The sequence below is a fragment of the Bos indicus genome, chromosome 8 (assembly GCF_029378745.1).
Source record: "Bos indicus isolate NIAB-ARS_2022 breed Sahiwal x Tharparkar chromosome 8, NIAB-ARS_B.indTharparkar_mat_pri_1.0, whole genome shotgun sequence".
Classification (NCBI taxonomy): Eukaryota; Metazoa; Chordata; class Mammalia; order Artiodactyla; family Bovidae; genus Bos; species Bos indicus.
The window spans coordinates 108,535,043-108,554,423 of NC_091767.1; positions in this window are offsets into that span (position 1 = coordinate 108,535,043).

Below are 19,381 nucleotides of genomic sequence, written 5' to 3' on the forward strand. Positions count from 1 at the left end.
AGAGGAAAAGGGGGTCCAAAGTAGCAGGGGCTAAAACACAAAGAAAGGAAAAGAACAAAAATAGAACAAAGGAAGGTCTGAGAACCTCGGCTGAAACAGACACTCCTCCTGGCTAGCCCAGTTGTCATAGGGCAGGCTCAGGGGGAAGGGAAAAAAATACATTAAAAGAGGAGCCAAAATTGAGCCACCCACCTCTTTTGGGTTGGCCCACCCTCACGCCTCAAGAATGTATTTTCCTTTGCTTGCCAAATAAAACTGAGCTGTAACCGAGCTGTAACACTGGTCCGCCATTTCAAATTTTTGCTGCGATGAGACAGAACTGAGGAAATTACACACTCCCCCGATAGTCGCACAGTCATGTCCGATTCTTTGCAAGCCTATGTATGGGCTGTAGCCTGCCAGGCACCTCTGTCCATGGAATTTTCCAGTAAGAATACTGGAGTGGGTTGCCATTTCCTCCTCCAGACTGACCCAGAAATGGACTACTCCCTCATTTATACCTGACTTTAAACTGCAAATGCTTCTCTTGTTCTTAGGATCCATATTTGCATTATTTGTGAACATGCCCCACTTCCTAAAACTGAGAGCAAACCCTTTGAGGCAAATACTTAGTTGTTGTATCTCCAGAAAAATAATATAGCACCTGAGGTACAACTAATGTTTAATGAGGTTCATTTAATGAACTGAAGGAACAAAACGAAGACACAGACCTGTCATGTCTCTGAACAGTCTTTTTTTTTTAAGTTCATAAAAAGGGAGAGAGATGAAATAGGTTTAGAAAGTGGTTGACATAGCCAGATCTGAGTATCTGGCTGCATCCTGATATGATAGGGAGCAATTTGAGCACAATTAAAGGCTGACATCTGGTCCCATCACTTCATGGGAAATAGATGGGGAAACAGTGGAAACAGTGTCAGACTTTATTTTTGGGGGCTTGAAAATCACTGCAGATGGTGACTGCAGCCATGAAATTATAAGATGCTTACTCCTTGGAAGAAAAGTTATGACCAACCTAGATAGCATATTGAAAAGCAGAGACATTACTTTGCCAACAAAGGTCTCACAACAAATGGATGTGAGTTGGGCTGTGAAGAAAGCTGAGCACCAAAGAATTGATGCTTTTAAACTGTGGTGTTGGAGAAGACTCTTGAGAGTCCCTTGGACTGCAAGGAGATCCAACCAGTCCATTCTGAAGGAGATCAGCTCTGGGATTTCTTTGGAAGGAATGATGCTAAAGCTGAAACTCCAGTACTTTGGCCACCTCATGTGAGGAGTTGACTCATTGGAAAAGACTCTGATGCTGGGAGGGATTGGGGGCAGGAGGAGAAGGAGACGACAGAGGATGAGATGGTTGGATGGCATCACTGACTCGATGGACATGAGTCTGAGTGAACTGTGGGAGTTGGTGATGGACAGGGAGGCCTGGTGTGCTGCAGTTCATGGGGTCGCAAGGAGTCAGACACGACTGAGCGACTGAACTAAACTAAACTGAAAGGCTTATGTTTATCTTAAGCATCAGGCTTTGGGAAATAGTCCTGGGTCTGAAGGGAGGGGAGTTGCTTTCCTTAAATAGGTGGTGTTAATTAAGTTCAGTGAAGGTTACATAGGGCTTTTTGCATTTTAAACTTCTGCAGTACCCTACACCACTGAGACCCTGAGAGCTGGACATCAACACTCAAAAGCCTAGTGTTTACATTGGAGTCAGTGTAGGATGGGGTCTGGAGAATGTATCCTGGGCACCAGCACCACTGGGAATTCCAGCCTTGGCTGCATCACTTACTTGCTGCAACCTTCAAGATACTTTCTTTCCCCTACTCACTGATTCCAGACAGACATCCACTAACTAGAAACAAGCTCCAGACACACTCCACCTCCTCACTTATTGCTCACATAGAAGTAGTGAGGGTTCTAACAGTTGTTTGGAAGAGTGAGTGATCTTTCTTTTTTTTGGGATCTGCCTGCTCACAAAACGTGCACTGGTCTCCTCAATGTAGGAGAGCAAAATTTGCCACCCCAAAATGTATCCTTGGTGTAAGAATTGTTTGGAGCTGGCTATTTTTAAGAAGCAGATTCCTTAAGAAATTTTTCTTTTCACCACCCCACCCCCTTAACTGCCTAAAAGAATTTAGATAGGGAACCTGTACCAGAAAGAGAGCTATTACCAAAGACAACTTTTGTTATATCAAAAAGCTTCTCTCCATGTCAGGGCAAACATTTGTTTTCTAAACAGTTTTTCTTTTCATCTCTCTGTGAATTGTCTGTCTCTCATTTGATGTCCCAGACCTCTGTCTCATTTGCCTTAGCTCAGGATGGCATATAAGCTTCAATTGCCTGTTTATCTGGGGTTTCATATTCTTACGGGGTACTTGAACATACATGAGTAAATTTGTTTTTCTCTCGTTAATCTATCCCATGTTGATTTAATTCTTAGACTGGCTGGAAGAGCCTAGAAGGGCAGAGAAAAACTTTTTTTTTCCCCAACACTGACATCCCATATACTTGAGATGGAAGTTTTATCTTCAAGCGGAGAGACCTATGGCTGCTGAGTGCTGTATGTGATTGCATGGACATGTCTGTAATACAGAGATCTATGTTATCATGCACACCTAAACCATATCCTCCATCTCTCCATTATCAATGTGACAGGTACTATTTAGATTTTTAATGCCTTAACCACTCTCAGACTCCACTGGTTTAGAATGAAGATGACCTTGGACCCCCAAAACGATATCCAGGAAAACCCTTGATCTCAGGGAGCCTCATTTCTCATTCACACAGTGGATATGCCAGTGCAGGTCCTCTCCCAGGTGTGCTGAGGAATAAAGATGATGATCAGTAGAGAAGTGGATGGTTGGTTCAGGGTTGCCTGAGATGACCCCAAGGCTCAATGACTCACTAGAAGAACTCATAGGATGCAGAAGTTGTTATACTCACTTACTAATTCATTACAGCAAAAGGAGGTAGATTAAAATCAGCAAAGGCAAGGTGTGTAGGATGGAGTCCAAGAGAACCAAATGCAAGTGCCCAGGTATCTGCTTCCTGTGAGTTGCAGGGACACTTTAAATGGTCCCAGCAGTGACATGTGACAGTGTGGGTGAAGTGCTGCCACTCAGGGAAGCCCACCTAAACCGTGGTACCCAGGATTCTCCTGGGATCAGTTATGTAGGCACACAGTGTCCACATGACTGACCTCAGCTACTCTGACTCCAGGTCCTCAGAACAAAAACAGACATTCACCCTAAATCACATTTGTTAGCAAGAACTATACGGTCAAACTGGCAGCGTAGCTCAAGGCCCCAGGCATGTAAAAACACTGATCAGGCAGAATATTCCAAGGATTTAGAGTTTCATCTCTCAGCAGTTGGCAAGTGCCAGTCCTGAGGACAGGCCTTGGAAATCTGCAAGGTTTGAGCAACCCAAGTAGCCAAGCTAATCCTTTCTTGCAGAAAGGTCAGTCATAAAGGACTATACTCATCCATAACATTAGGTTTCTTAGTGTAAAGAACTGATAAGAAGGAGGTCTGTGTTTCACCTTGAATATCGCTACCCTAAAGAATACCGTGAAAATGTTCTGGTGGGGGAAGGTCCACCCTTTGCTTTTGAGGCAGCTAAGAACAGTACCAAGTACACAGCAGTTTCTCAAGTATGCTAGATGAAAGACGGAATGAATGATTTCAGCAATATGAACTTGGCTATGAGAGCCAGTGTGAATCCAGATCTTCCAAAGTCCCAAAGTCAAAGACATGTTCTGAAACTGTTTCCTCTTCTGTCAAATGAGAATGGCTGTGCCTGTCTTTCTTTCAAAGTCTTTTGGAGAATTAGAGATTTGAACCCATAGCTCGATAGCAGGCACATGAGTAATAAAATGATCCTGCCTCACTGAGACACAGACAGATGTCAACCCATCCTTGGGAGAATCATGGCTTACCCAAGACTTTATCCCTTCTATGCAGAATTGGCATCAAAACAAACCAAGGTGGGGTTTAAATGAGATAATCAGCCCAGATCTTGGCTCTGGCAACTGTGAAAAATATGGCTTGATCAAAGCCCAAACATCCTCTAATACAACAGAGTTTCCTTTTCCTACACTCAGCATGAGATTTCCATCCAAGTTCCTTCTTATCAGATATCTGAAAAATACATATTACACCTTCAAAAAAATTATTTTTTAATCAGCTTATTAGAGAGTTCCACATACAATAAAGCTGTTATATGGCAGCATATCCCAGCTGCTGCGAAGGGTTCCTTGCAACATGACATATTTAGGTCAGTGTCATTAACAAACATCCAGATTGATGTTGCCAGTTTGATGATCAGAGAAGATGGCAAATTCCCTTCACAAGGGGACAGAGGCAAAGAGGATTTGTCATACTAGATTATTTTGCCCATCCATTGGCCTGGCCAAGGCAGAGTCCTGAACCAGCTGCTTCTGGAGAAAGGATGTTAAATATCTACATGGTCTTTGAGCAGAGAACATCCAATGTTTTCACTCCTGTCCTGTATTATAGACCAATTGTTTACACCCCCCACCAACCTTCCAATCTCAGTTCTGTCTTAAAACCTCATAACTCAGTGTGATGATATTGAGAGCTGAGGCTTTGGGAAGGTGATCAAGTTTAGATGAGCTCATGAGATGAAGCCTCATGGGACTGTGTGTCAGTTGCTCAGTCATGTCTGACTCTTTGCCACCCCACAGACTGCAGCCCACCAGGCTTCTCTGTCCACGGGATTTTCCAGGCTAGTATACTGGAGTGGGTTGCCATTTCCTTCTCCAGGGGAGCTTCCTGACCCAGGGATTGAACCCATGTCTCCTGTGTCTCCTGCATTGCAGGCAGAGCTCCACTGAGCCATCGGGGAAGCCGATAGCATCCTTTACAGGGATACTAGTCCTGTGACTCAGAGAAGGCAATGGCACCCCACTCCAGTACTTTTGCCTGGAAAATCCCATGGACAGAAGAGCCTGGTAGGCTGCAGTCCATGGGGTCGCTAGAGTCGGACACAATTGAGTGACTTCACTTTCACTTTTCACTTTCATGCATTGGAGAAGGAAATGGCAACCCACTCCAGTGTTCTTGCCTGGAGAATCCGAGGGACAGGGAAGCCTGGTGGGCTGCTGTCTATGGGGTCACACAGAGTCGGACACGACTGAAGTGACTTAGCAGCAGCAGTAGCAGTCCTGTGACTAGCATCCCTGTAAAGGAGGTGCTTGCACTTTCCTTTATGTGAAAAGACCCAACAAGAAGACAGCCATCAGTCAGCCAAGAACAAGATTCCCAAAGGCACTGAGTCTCTGTCACCTCGATCTTGAACTTCTCAGCCTCCAGAACTGTGATAAGTAAATGTATGCTGTTCAACCTGTCCACCTGATGCTATGCTCTTATAGAAGCCCAAACCGACTAAGACACTTTGTATCTGCTAATGACGCACTGTGTGACCCTGGCTAGGCCTTTTTTTACTTCTCTGGGCCTCTGTCTGTACCTGTCTAAAATAAAGGATAAAGCACATGTGTAATCTGTTTCTTTTATTCAACAAATACTGAGCATAAACCTGGTACCAGGTGTCATCCTGTCACTTGAGATGTACCAGAGACCAAGATAAATATACCCCTTATGCTAGTACAGTGTCTTCTTAGCTGTTCTGCCTACTTATATAAATGGATATTGGGCTTCTCTGGTGACTCAGTGGTTAAAAAAAAAAAAAAAAAAACTGCCTGCCAATGCAGGAGACACAGGAGACTCAAGTTCAATCCCTGAGTCAGGAAGATACCCTGGAGGAGGAAATGGCAACTCACTCTAGTATTCTTGTCTGGGAAGCCCCATGGACAGGGAAGCCTGGCGGGCTACAGTCCATGGGATCACAAAGAGTCAGACATGACTTAGCGACTAAAGAAAAATAACAATATAACTGATATTAGTTTATTTAATTACATAGAGCTGTGAGATGTGTTACCTATTTTTTTTCATTATATAATTCTGAGTTACTGTCTACCTGATTAGCAGAATGACCATTGCCCTCATTAATGGAATTTGCTCCAATAGTCTCTTGGACGCTGCTTTAATCCTGCACACATATGGCCCAGGAAAATGAGGCAGAGGTCTGGTCCTTGGACTCTACTGACCACCACCCAGTCTTTTATCTGTAGATGTTCAGAGGAATCCTGCATGCCTGAACAGAGTCACACGGCGGTCACTCAGGTACATCTCATGCCTCAGGGTCTTCACAAGGCAGACTGGATACCCTCACATCCCAGCTGTCCATTCTCCAAGTAATTTCAGTCAGCAGTTATATCAAAGGTCCTACTCCCCATGGAGAAGCAAAGTGCAGGCACATTCTCAGACAATCTGAGTCACCATGTCATCCCCTGGAGAACCTATTCTCTCTTCTGATCAGGAACCTGTCTCTGTCCTCCTGCCCCAGCCTCATATATCAGCCTGCTTGGGCTGCCACAACTCAATATACAGACTAGGCGGTTTAAACCACGAACATTTATTTTCTCACAGTTCAGAAGGCTGGAAGTCCAAGATCGAGGAATTGGCAGATTCATTTTCTTCTGTGGCCTCTCTCCTTGGCCTGCAGAAGGCCACTTCTCCCTGTGTTCTCACACGGTCTTTCTTCTGTGTTCGTACATTACTGGTGTTTGTTTATGTGTCTACTTGTTTCCTTCTTACAGAGACACCAGTCAGATTGGGTAGGCCCACCTAACAGCCTCATTTTAACTTTATCACTTATTTCCAAATATATTCTCATCCTGAGGTGCTGAGGGTCAGAGCTTCACCATATGAGTTAGGGGAGACATGATTTAGCATGGAACAGCCAGCATCACTGCCAACTACTCCCAAAGACACCATCGTTAGACTACGATGAGACAGGGCCCCATGCAGCTCTGCAGAGTATCTGGTCTACTGACCTCCCCTGATGGCGTCTTCTTCAGGATAGTCTCTGAAACTGGAGGAGCTGCTGGTCTTTCCCAAGGGGTCAGAACTGTCTTGAAGGTCAAATGTTACATTCTGTTGGTGCTCTCTGTGAATTTGCAAAAGGATAGTCATGGTGGGTGGTGCCTTCTGTTCATTTGTGACAAGCCCATATTCAAGAAAACAAGACACAGTTAATATTTTAATCAAGATATTCTGCTTCATTAATGATAAATTAATAACAATAGCTAGTGTTTATCTTGCATTTACTATATACCTGGTGCTTTATATGCACAATCTCCTTTAATCCTCCAATTTAAGGAAGTCATTGTAAGGATCAGATGGAAATGTAAACAGATAATGCACTTTCAGAGGAAGAATGCCGCTGCTGCTGCTAAGTCGCTTCAGTCGTGTCCGACTCTGTGCGACCAGAGAGGTATAAATATTTATTTTTTCCTACTATGTGCAACAAGAGAAGACTCTACACATGGACATCACCAGATGGCCAACACCAAAATCAGATTGATTATATTCTGCAAAAATATAATCAATTAATTTCAGCAAAAGTTAGACTAGGAGCTGACTGTGGCTCAGATCATGAACTTCTTTTTGCCAAATTAAGACTGAAATTGAAGAAAATAGGGAAAAACAATAGACCATTCAGGTATGACCTAAATCAAATCCCTTATGATTATACAGTGGAAGTGACTAATAGATTTAAGGGACTAGATCTGATAGACAGAGGGCCTGATGAACTATGGACGGAGGTTCATGACACTGTACAGGAGACAGGGATCAAGACCATCCCCCAAAAAAAGAAATGCAAAAAAGCAAAATGGCTGTCTGAGGAGGCCTTACAAATAGCTGTGAAAAGAAGAGAAGCCAAAAACAAAGGAGAAAAGGAAAGATATACCCATTTGAATGCAGAATTCCAAAGAACAGCAAGAAGAGATAAGAAAGCCTTCTTCAGTGATCAGTGCAAAGAAATAGAGGAAACGATAGAATGGGAAAGACTAGAGATCTCTTCAAGAAAATTAGAGATGCCAAGGGAACATTTCATGCAAAGATGGGCTCGATAAAGGACAGAAATTATATGGACATAACAGAAGCAGAACATATTAAGAAGAGGTGGCAAGAATACACAGAAGAACTGTTCAAAAAACATCTTCGTGACCCAGATAATAATGAAGTTGTGATCACTCACTTAGAGCCAGACATCCGGGAATGTGAAGTCAAGTGGGCCTTAGGAAGCATCACTATGAACAAAGCTAATGGAGGTGATGGAATTCCAGTTGAGCTATTCTAAATCCTGAAAGATAATGCTGTGAAAGTGCTGCATTCTATATGCCAGCTAATTTGGAAAACTCATCAGTGGCCACAGGACTGGAAAAGGTCCGTTTTCATTCCAATCCCAAAGAAAGGCAATGCCAAAGAATGCTCAAACTACCACACAATTGCACTCATCTCACATGCTAGTAAAGTAATGTTCAAAATTCTCCAAGCCAGGCTTCAGCAATACATGAACCATGAACTTTCAGATATGTTCAAGCTGGATTTAGAAAAGGCAGAGGAACCAGAGATCAAATTGCCAACATCCACTGGATCATCAAAAAAGCAAGAGAGTTCCAGAAAAACTTCTATTTTTGCTTTATTGACTATGCCAAAGCCTTTGACTGTGTGGATCACAAGAAACTGTGGAAAATTCTGAAAGAGATGGGAATACCATACCACCTGACTTGCCTCTTGAGAAACCTATATTCAGGTCAGGAAGCAACAGTTAGTACTAGACATGGAACAACAGACTGGTTCCAAATAGGAAAAGGAGTACATCAAGGCTGTATATTGTCACCCTGCTTATTTAACTTCTATGCAGAGTACATCATGAGAAACGCTGGGCTGGAGGAAGCACAAGCTGGAATCAAGATTTCCAGGAGAAATATCAATCACCTCAGATATGCAGATGACACCACCCTTATGGCAGAAAGTGAAGAACTAAAGAGTATCTTGATGAAAGCGAAAGAGGAGAGTGGAAAAGTTGGCTTAAAGCTCAACATTCAGAAAACGAAGATCATGGCATCCGGTCCCACCACTTCATGGGAAATAGATGGGGAAACAGTGGAAACAGTAAGAGATTTTATTTTTCTGGGATCCAAAATGACTGCAGATGGTGATTGCAGCCAAGAAATTAAAAGATGCTTACTCCTTGGAAGGAAAGTTATGACCAACCTAGACAGCATATTGAAAAGCAGAGACATTGCCAACCAAGGTCCATCTAGTCAAGACTATGGCTTTTCCAGGAGTCATATGGATGTCAGAGTTGGACTATAAAGAAAGCTAAGTGCTGAAGAATTGATGCTTTTGAACTCTGGTGTTGGAGATTCTTTAGAGTCCCTTGGACTGCAAGGAGATCCAACCAGCACATCCTAAAGGAGATCAGTCCTGAGTGTTCATTGGAAGGACTGATGTTGAAGCTGAAACTCCAATACTTTGGCCACCTGATGTGAAGAGCTGACTCATTGGAAAATACTCTGATGCTGGGAAAGATTGAAGGCAGGAGAAGAAGGGGACAACAGAGGGTGAGATGGTTGGATGGCATCACCAACTCAATGGACGTGAGTTTGAGTAAACTCCAGGAGTTGGTGATGGATGGAGGCCTGGCGTGCTGCGGTCCATGGGGTTGCAAAGAGTCGGAAACAACTGAGCGACTGAACTGAACTGATTCTGGGTATATTATCTTATGTGTATGTGTGCTAAATCACTTAAGTTGTGCCCAACTCTTTGTGATCCCATGGACTGTAGCCTGCCAGGCCCCTCTGTCCGTGGGATTCTCCAGGCAAGAATACTGGAGTGGGTTGCCATTTCCTACTCCAGCGGATCTTCCCGACCCTAGGATTGAACCTGCATATCTTACATCTCCTGCATTGGCAGCTGGGTTCTTTACCAGTAGTGCCACCTGAGAAGCCCATTTTATCTCCATAGTCTTTTTAAATCCTCATAACAGCCCTATTGGTGGGTGCTGATACCTTCCTGTAAGGATGATGAAACCAGCCTCTGAGTGATGAACTAACTTTCCACATAGCTAAGGCTTGGTGTGGGCCAGGGTTCACCCTCAAAGGAAGGTGACTCCAGAGTTTGGGCCCTTATTCACTATTATGAAGAGGCAGGCAGGTCAGATGGGTTTCTTTCATCATCACTAAGCTGACCAGAACTTTTTACGAGACAAGTTCTTTGAAGTGGGTCAGTTCCTGGGCAAGCACTTGGTTCAGACACAGCTGCTGCAGGCTGTGGGGTGATGGCCATTTAGTTGAATTTCACCTGGTATTGGTAGGATGAAGAAAGCAAAAGTGAATGAGAGAGAGAGAGTCCAGTCAAACAGCATCAGGTCAGCCATGATGACAGATGAGGAATGCAGGCCCCGTGGCTGAGAGTCTTAGAACAGGCAAAGTCAGAAGGGGAGGCTGGGAAACAGATGATACATGAATTTAGGTACAAGAGCAAGACTCCATGCATTTAGGGAAGGGGTGGTGACGTGTCCCCCTGCCTCTCCAGCACTCTCAAAGAATGTAGGTTCTCCTTTCTTCAGGGACAGGGGAAACAAGGCAGAAGAAAGAGACAGGAGCTCAAGACACTAGACCAGGAGCCCACGTACTGGGTTCCAAGCATAAAATGGGATAGCAGAAGGGCTGACCAGATCCAGTGCATTTGATCCCATGTTGTCATACTTGAAATCCTGCAGCGGTCGCCACTTGCTCTTAGGATAAAGTCTAGAATCCTCTTGTGAGTCGCAGGGCCCATGACTACACATACTCTTACCTTCTGCCACTCCTCCTCCCAATCCCCAGTTCATTCCTCTTTCTCTCTCTCGCCCTCTCCCCTTTTCTCTCTCTCATCTGCAGCTGACCTGAACTATCTGCATGAACTGTTACACCTCGTGGAACACATTTCCCTTCCTCGTTGTTCAACTCTTACTTATCATTCTAGGCTCCCATTCAACATCAGATCTTCCAGTGCTTTCCATGACTTTCTCCTTTCTCTGTCCAATCTAGGTTTAGGGGTTCATGCTGTTTATTGCCATTGCATCTTATACTTCCCACTCCTTAACACGTATCCCACTTCACAATTAATACCTATCTTTCTCTCCAAAGTATAGACCCAAACTTTGAGATTTATCCATTGACTGAGTGTCAGAGTTGAACCCTGACACTCTCGTCTCTACTAAGAACAATATTCTGACTTTGAGACTGAACTTGTAAGGGGTTGTCAAGCGGCTGCAGCTGTAGGGAGAGGCAGTCCATGTGAGCTGGGAACCAGACAGGTCCTCAGTTGCCATATCCACATTCAATGGAGCAGACTCACCAAGTCCTTGGCTTGGCAAATCTTTCTTAGCACCTCATCTCTACAACATTTGAAAGAAATTAAAAAAAAAAAAATCTGCCCTGAACTTTTCCACTATATTTAGACTATTTCCTCCTCTGCCAGCCTTCTGTTCAACTGAACCTAGCAGAAAACTCCCTTCCCAGGTGCTTCCAATTTGCAGGTGTCCTTTGTGCTGTGGGTGGGATTTTAAGAAAAAGTTTGGTCCTTTTCAGGAGGCAGTAGCAGCCCTTAATGTACCAACACGGAGCTCACTCTGCTGTTCCTGGCTGGGTTGCTAAGCAACATTCCTGCTTGCCTGGAAATGGGGTGAGGCTGGACCAGGCTTTGTCAGAGAGGATGCTGGGAACAGCCACCACTTCTTTTCATTACTTCTCTTACAAACTCAGTCTTTCATTGTCTTTTTCCTTGATTCCATTTCTGCCATTTAAAAACGATGTCTTCTTCAATTCTACCCTCCCTCTGTGTGTTTTGCCTGTGAACTTTTGGAAGCTAGAGATTTGTCTAACTCTTCCACCGAGCTCCTATGCTAAAGGTGACAGCCGAGGAGCACCATACTTAACATGGGGAAGCCAAGGGGCCTACTGGGGCCATGATTCCAAGCTGTCTTGAGCCACGCCATGCCCAAGGGAATCACGAGAGCCAGCTTTTACTGAGTGCTTAGCATGTACCCAGAAAGTTCTAGACAGGCCCTTACCTGCACTAATTCACAGAAAGAGTGGAAATCTGGCAAAGGAAACGTCCTCATGGCAACTGGATGAGTTATTATTCTCCCCAAGGGACAGAGGAAGAAACACCAGAGGGGCTGAGTAACTCTTCGAGGTCCCAGAGTTTGTAGAAGGAACCAAGAACTGAGCCTCTTTAGTCCCCAGATGCCCACGCTGTAACTGTTCCATCTTACTGCTTAATTTTGTGCTGTACTGCTAAGTCGCTTCAGTCATGTCTGATGCTATGCAACCCCATAGACAGCAGCCCCGTCCCTGGGATTCTCCAGGCAAGAACACTGGACTGGGTTTCCATTTCCTTCTCCAACGCATGCATGCATGCTAAGTCGCTTCAGTCGTGTCTGACTCTGTGCGACCCCATGGACAGCAGCCTACCAGGCTCCTCTGTCCACAGGATTCTCTAGGCAAGAATACTGGAATCGGTTGCCATTTCCCCCTCCAATTTTGTGCTAAGAGAGTAAATTATGAATCTAAACTTTAGTTACTTACTTTTTGGTGCCCTTATTTCCTCACCTATATAACGCAGATAAAAACAGCTCTCCCTTAGGGATTCATGAGGCTTGAATTAGATACGTGTGAAGTACTAGGATATTACAGAGGAGCAGTAAACACCCATGCCTTTTTTCCTGTCCTGTAAATGTGTGCTGAATTGCATTTCCTAAGACCTTACAAGATTGACCTTACAAGGTTAGAAGGTGAAAAAGGCATTTATTTATATTCCCCTTTCCATACACATTGCTTGAAAAATCACGTGTAGATGTGACTTTTGGGTAAACATTTAAAATTCTTTAATCACAACATAGTTTATTTATTCTGTTTTTCTGTCTTTGGATCACTGTAAGAGACAGAAAATTGGTTTGCATGTTATGACCAAGAATGACAATTCTGGGACTTCTAGGATGGAGGGGTACAAATAGTTTGAGAAGGTGGAGTGACACAGGAAGCTGAATGAGGAACAAGGAAGATGTCTTTACAGAATCGCACCATCTATAAAAGTCGTTCTCCATCCTCCCCAAAAATCCGAAAGATCCCTTCCAGCCCTGTGGGGGGATGGGCCATGGGTTGATTTCAGGGGTCTTGGATCAGACTGACTCAGACCATGTTGAAATGTAGGAACTGACCCAGCTGGAGATCAAAGGCCTCCTCTTTGTATCCTAGGTTTGGACTATGGTTTTCATCTCCTGCTCCCCAACCTGCATATTTCACTCCCTCAGCCCTGCTCTTTCCCAGAGAAAAGCAATGCACAAATCCATAGCACTTTGCCCAGAAAGATGGTGGGCCTACCTGGAGCCAAAAGGCTTCCCTGAGGAGTTCGTGCAGGAGGATGAGATGCATCTGGGCTCTGTGGCAGATCCTGCTCTTTGGGATGGAAAATCCACCCCAGACACACATTTCTCCTGGGTCCCTGCTGAGGCTCTGTGATTCCAGGAGTCAGTACATTTAAAGCTATCTGGTGCCCTTGACTCTGGCTCACGGAGGAATTGAATGGTTCTGTAATCAAATAGTGGTGTCAGATGCCTTTTAAGGTCTGGATTATTCTTACAAATAACTTTGCAAAGCCATTTACTTTCACTTATTGGGGGAAACTGTAGCAGAGTTAAGAGACCTGTTTTTTTGGAGACTGACACATCCTCATTCCAACCCTAGCTTGCCATAGGCAAGTTTTTTCATCTTTCTAAGACTCCATTTCATCATTTGTAACCTGAAGTGATAATTAGACCCACCTCAATGGGTTGCAGTGAAGTTAAATGAGTAACCTGCATCAAGTTCTTACTATAGTGTTTGACCTGTATAATGAGCCCCATTGATATTAGCTACTATTATTAAGAATATTACTTTGCATACATATCTATCTATCTAAAGTATATTTTTATATATGTCACTTATTTAATGAACTTATAGGCTTCCTATATGCCAGTCACTGTTCTAGGTCCTTTTTTTTGCTAAGTTACTTCAGTCGTGTCCGACTCTGTGTGACCCCATAGACGGCAGCCCACCAGGCTTCCCCATCCCTGGGATTAAACATACATAATTCTTATAACAACCATGATGTTAGAGAGAACCTATTGAGAACCGCATTTTTACAGAGGAAGAAACTGAAGCACACAGAGGTTAAATGTCTCAGTGAAGCAGCGTAGGTAGTTAAGTGGATGAGCTCTAATTATTTTCTCCTGTCTCCAGGCTGTACTCTTAGTTACAGCCCTATGGTGCCAGTGATTTTCTCATGTCAGGAATAATGTTGACTGTAACAGTTAAACCACTCACCTGGAAATTGGGGGATCCGAGTCCAAATCCGAGGTGTCTAATAATTCAGGAAAACCCAGCTCCTGGGTCTAGGTTTTAAGCACGGCATCCTTTTGCACACCAACAAAATGCTAGGTGATATTACTATTAATTTATAATTACATAACCTGCAATTAATACCATATAATTAATATCCCTTGGCAGGGTTTATAATCACCCTCTAATTTGTAAGAACATGGCAATTTCCTCACTGGTGCAAGCCTGTGGCAGAATCAGACCAATCTTCCGTCCCCAGTTAAGGCTGACACAGATCATTTGCCATCCATGGTGACATGAGCAGGAAAATGTGGGCCTGCCGCTTGTGGGCCCCTTATTTAAAAATTATATCAAAGCCATTTTCTTCCTGGCACAAGGGGCTCCATGTAGAAGTTTCATTGCAACTATGGCATCTTGAATGAGGACAGGCTCCTTGTTCATTCCTGGGGTGGAGCCAGTGCAGTTTTGGTGAACACCTACCAAACAAGTTTGGGAGCAGAGGTCAGATACTCAAATGAGAGAAAGTAAATTTGTGACTTGTGAAGCTCATGTGTCTATTCCAAGCTATTTGATGGAGAAGTTTTTTTTTTTTTTTTGGTAACTGATTTAATACTTTAAAATGTTTGTGTTCTTTTGAAATTAACATGTTGAAATCCTAACCCCCAGGTATTAGGAGATGGGACGGGGTGGGGGGTGGGAGGCGGGGTTAGGTGATGAGGGTGGAACCCTCATTAATGGGATTTGTGCCCTTAATTTGTGCCATTGCCTTAGAGGAAACGGCAACCCACTCCAGTATTCTTGCCTGGAGAATCCCATGGACGGAGGAGCCTGGTGGGCTGCAGTCCACCGGGTCGCAAAGAGTCGGGACAGGACTGAGTGACTTCACTTCACTTCCCTTCAAGAGGCCCAGACAGCTCTCTTACCATTACTGCCTTGTGAAGACAAGTGGGGACCCCGTGCTTTATGAACCAGGAAACGGATCCTCACCAGACACTTGAATCTGCAGGGGTGTTGATCTTGGAAACCCCAGCCTCCAGAAATGTAAGAAATAAATGTCTGTTGTCTGAGCCACCCCATCTGTGGTATCGCTGGAACAGACTGAATCGAGGAGGACAGTCTCCTTTCAATTTCATGTGCAATTGTACCAGGTTCAGGGAACTGGACTCTCTCTCCACTGATGATGTAATACTCACCAGTGCATGCCTGCTCATCCTCTCGCCAAGCTCATGACTTTCTGGTTTAGAGACCTCTTTCTTTAGTGCTTACACACAATGTATCTATTTAATAAATTTAGTATTTAGTATGGGCTTCCCTGGTGGCTCCACTGGAAAGAATCCACCTGCAATGCGGGAGACCTGGGTTTGATCCCTGGATTGGGAGGATCCTCTGGAGAAGGGAAAGGCTACCCCTTCCAGTATTCTGGGGAATTCCATGGGGAATTCCTGGGGAATATCCTGGGGAATTCCATGGTCTATATAGTCCACAGTATATATGTTGGGTTTTATTAACGTGACCGACACTGTCATTTCCATTAAGGTGTTTACCTGTATGTTAGAAACTTCCTTCGCTGGGGGCAGGATTCAGCTGTATGAGCTACATTGGCTTGATATGGGATCCTAGGCCAAACTATGCTTAAGACAGGGAAAAGGGAACTAGACGCATGCCCAGTGTTCAAGGCTTTCAGGATGACTTTGAGTACAACTCCTCATCGCTAAAAGGTGAAGTTTTAAATTTCATAAAATACAGGGTTTAGACTAGATTAGAGGCACTTACTGAAGGTTTGTAGTATTTCAGAATGTTCAAGAAAGATTATTAAGGGATCTGTGAAATATTCAAAAGTGTATGTGAAGGTACTTTTTTATTTGGAAAGAATCCAGAGCTTTTGCATTTCTCAAAAAGATCTGTAATTCCCCTCAGAGGTGATTTTCTCCCCATGGGATCAAAACGGTCCCATTCCATTCCCCGAATGCATCTTGATCTGTGTGTTGTTGAGAGGAAAGAGGGTTCCAGACCCAAGTAGTCAGAGAATGTACTGCCTGCCTCGTGCAGAATGCTAACCAATAGATGCAACACTGAAGTGAAGAATGACCTTACACTTGTCATTTCAGGCTCTGATCATGATTTAAAGAGACAGGGATATTGAGAAAGGAGAGTTCATTCAGGTAACATCTTCCATCTAGGTTCTTGGCTTGGTGCAGCTAGAGCCACTGGTATTACCCTGTTCTCAGGTAGAGAGGGCGCTCTGCTCAGTCTGAACTCATTATAACCAACCAAAGATTTGCATTGATCTTCAACTGAAAAAATGCCCATTAGAGATGATTTTGGTGACATAGAAGAGAGAGACTATTTGCATATGAAGTTCAGTTCCCTATTATTACGGTTGATTCTTTTCAGTATCATGGGGTTGCTTCTTGTCTTGGCTAGGAGGTTGGACTGGATAATCTTTTACCTTGAGATAGTGAAAAGGGAACTATGATCATGATCACTGTGCAAATTTTGCCGAATAACTTTGAGTATAACTTCATCTCTGAAGGTTGAAATTTTGCACACCTTTAATGACCGCTTTAGCCCAAAGAGCCCATAGCTCCATGTGTCTGCACTTCTCTCCACTTTCCCTGCTGTGGTGACCATCTTTAATCCTATTGGATTTGCCTTAAAGTCTATTTTGAATGCTATTAATGGTACTACGTCAGCTTCCTCTTAGTTAATACCTGTCTAGGATACCTTTATGCATCTTTTTCTTTTCAAACTTTTCTACCTTACTTTTACATTTGTAACTTGCAGTCTGACCACCTCTTTTTACTGATCAGTTTTACCCAAGTACATTTATTGTGGTTATTTGTGTAGTATGTTTGGTTATTATGTTTATGTATCTAGCTATTGATATTTTAATGAATCTTTTATTTCTCCTGTCTGCCTTATTTTTAATTAAAAAAATATCTCCCTATTAACTTGAAAGTTCTACAATCTTCATCTATTATTTTAGGGGTTCATCATTTCTCACACTTTGGCTCTATGACACCTTCCCTCAATCATTTATCACCATCTAGTGGATCCATATTATTCTTCTCACTTTCTTTCCAAAAAGAATGGAGAATTGGAGAAAGTGTTTGTCATTGAGACGATTTTATCAACATAGACAACCCAACAAGTTATGCTACATTTAAAAATATATTTGTGGCGATGGATAATCCCTTAGCCTCTTTCCTTCTATTGTGTCAACTTGTTCTACTTCCTAATCTTTCTTCCACTTATGACATGTAGTCTCTGTGCAATTATGATTTCAATCAATGAAGGGAGCCTTGCTGTTAGTGTGACCTCTTATTGCCCTCCTCTTTGAAGGGGGAAGATATGCCAGGGTCCAGAATTTTCCAATGATTTTATCTGATAGCTAATTAATGGCCTTTTGTGGTTTCCATGGCAATGCCACGCTTTGCTGTCAGGCTTATCCAACGGGGCATTCTGTTCACTCTTTTGCCTTAGCATCAGCATATTAATCAGACACCATAGGTCCTTGGTTGTTGCATCAAACTGGTAAGATGCTAATTGAATTAAAATCTCACTTGAAGGCTTCAGGCTTCTCTTCCCCAATAGCTGGAGGGACCTTGTTAGCTCAAAGAGTTGGACCCAAGCAGAAGGTGCCTGAAAATCCCCAGAACGTTGTATTCTTTTATAAAAGTATTTTCCTTTCACCTTTGAACAAATATTTTGATGTCTGAATCTCTCTGTCCTTGAAAATTTATCTGATTTCCCTGTCCTTTCCAATCATTAGACATTGTTTATTCTCTTTGTAATATGATATGATGTAATTATTCAGTAATACTGTCAAGGTAAAGAGAAGAAAACCTTCCTACACACACACACACACACACACACACACACACACACATGGGTGGTGAAGTCTGGGGAACAGGCTTCTTGTTATTTGCCCAAGTCCTTTTCATTTTCAACACTCAGGATGAGCATGTTCATCTAAAGGCTGTACCAACTGCATGAACTGAGTTCATAACTTCTTCAGGGCTGCTCTCTGCGTGTCTGACCCCACAACAGCACTCATCATGGTGTACTGTAATTATTCATTTTTTATTGGTTCATATGTCTTTCTCATTAATGTATGAGGGGCACAAAAAGCATAACCCGTTTCCTTACAGATATTTTTCTGGCATGCCCCATTCATCTCCCAAGTGTTGAAGAGGGACTTCCCTGTGGCCCAGTGGTCACGGCTCCATGTGTAGAGGGTGTGGGCTGTTGAGATGTTTGATGGTTTACTGACCTGCTATAAAATCTTTTGCTTGATGAATAGCTGCTATGTGACTTTTGCATGAATGATTTCCAACCTAAATGAATACCGAATCTGCTCAAAATCTGCGGGCCAAACAACTATGATGGTGTGAAGCACAAATTGTTAAATTGGTATCAGAATACATGCTAATTCATACTAAAAACTGGAACATTAAATTTGGAATTTCACTATGGGAAAAAAAAAAAGGATATAACTTCCCCCCTCCACACACATACTTAAACTAGATAGGTCTTATGTGTTGTATGCACTGAAGCCTCCTTCTTTCATCTTAAACTATACAGGTAGGGGTGGGGGTAAGTGTTTTCTTTGAGTCAAAGTGTTACAGACTCTGGTGAGCCCTGAGATAGTTTCTGTATTTTATCTACGAAAGCACTGACATGAGAAATGTACATTCTAGAACTGGAACAAGTCAGTGGAAGGTACACAGATGCTGGTAAATGTATAGAAGAACCATCTAATAATTAGATCTGTTTAATAACATAAGCTGGCATGAGCACTACTGATCCCCTTCAGTAAAAGAGGACTCCAAGGAATGTGGAAGACAGAACTACATGGGTTTCCTGTCCCAGAAATGGGCCAGTCAGCAAACAGGGGTGATGTCCCAAAGATAAGATTTGCACTGGGCAGACACCAAGACCAGAGGAGTCCTATTTTCTCTCCCAACCCTGACGTGTGTGATCCTATTTCTCTGCCAATTTGGAAATGACTCAGATGCTCGAAGCATCTCTAGCAAGTACTACCATAGCAGGAAGATAAATGCAGAGTTCCTGAAGGCTAAGACATGCTTT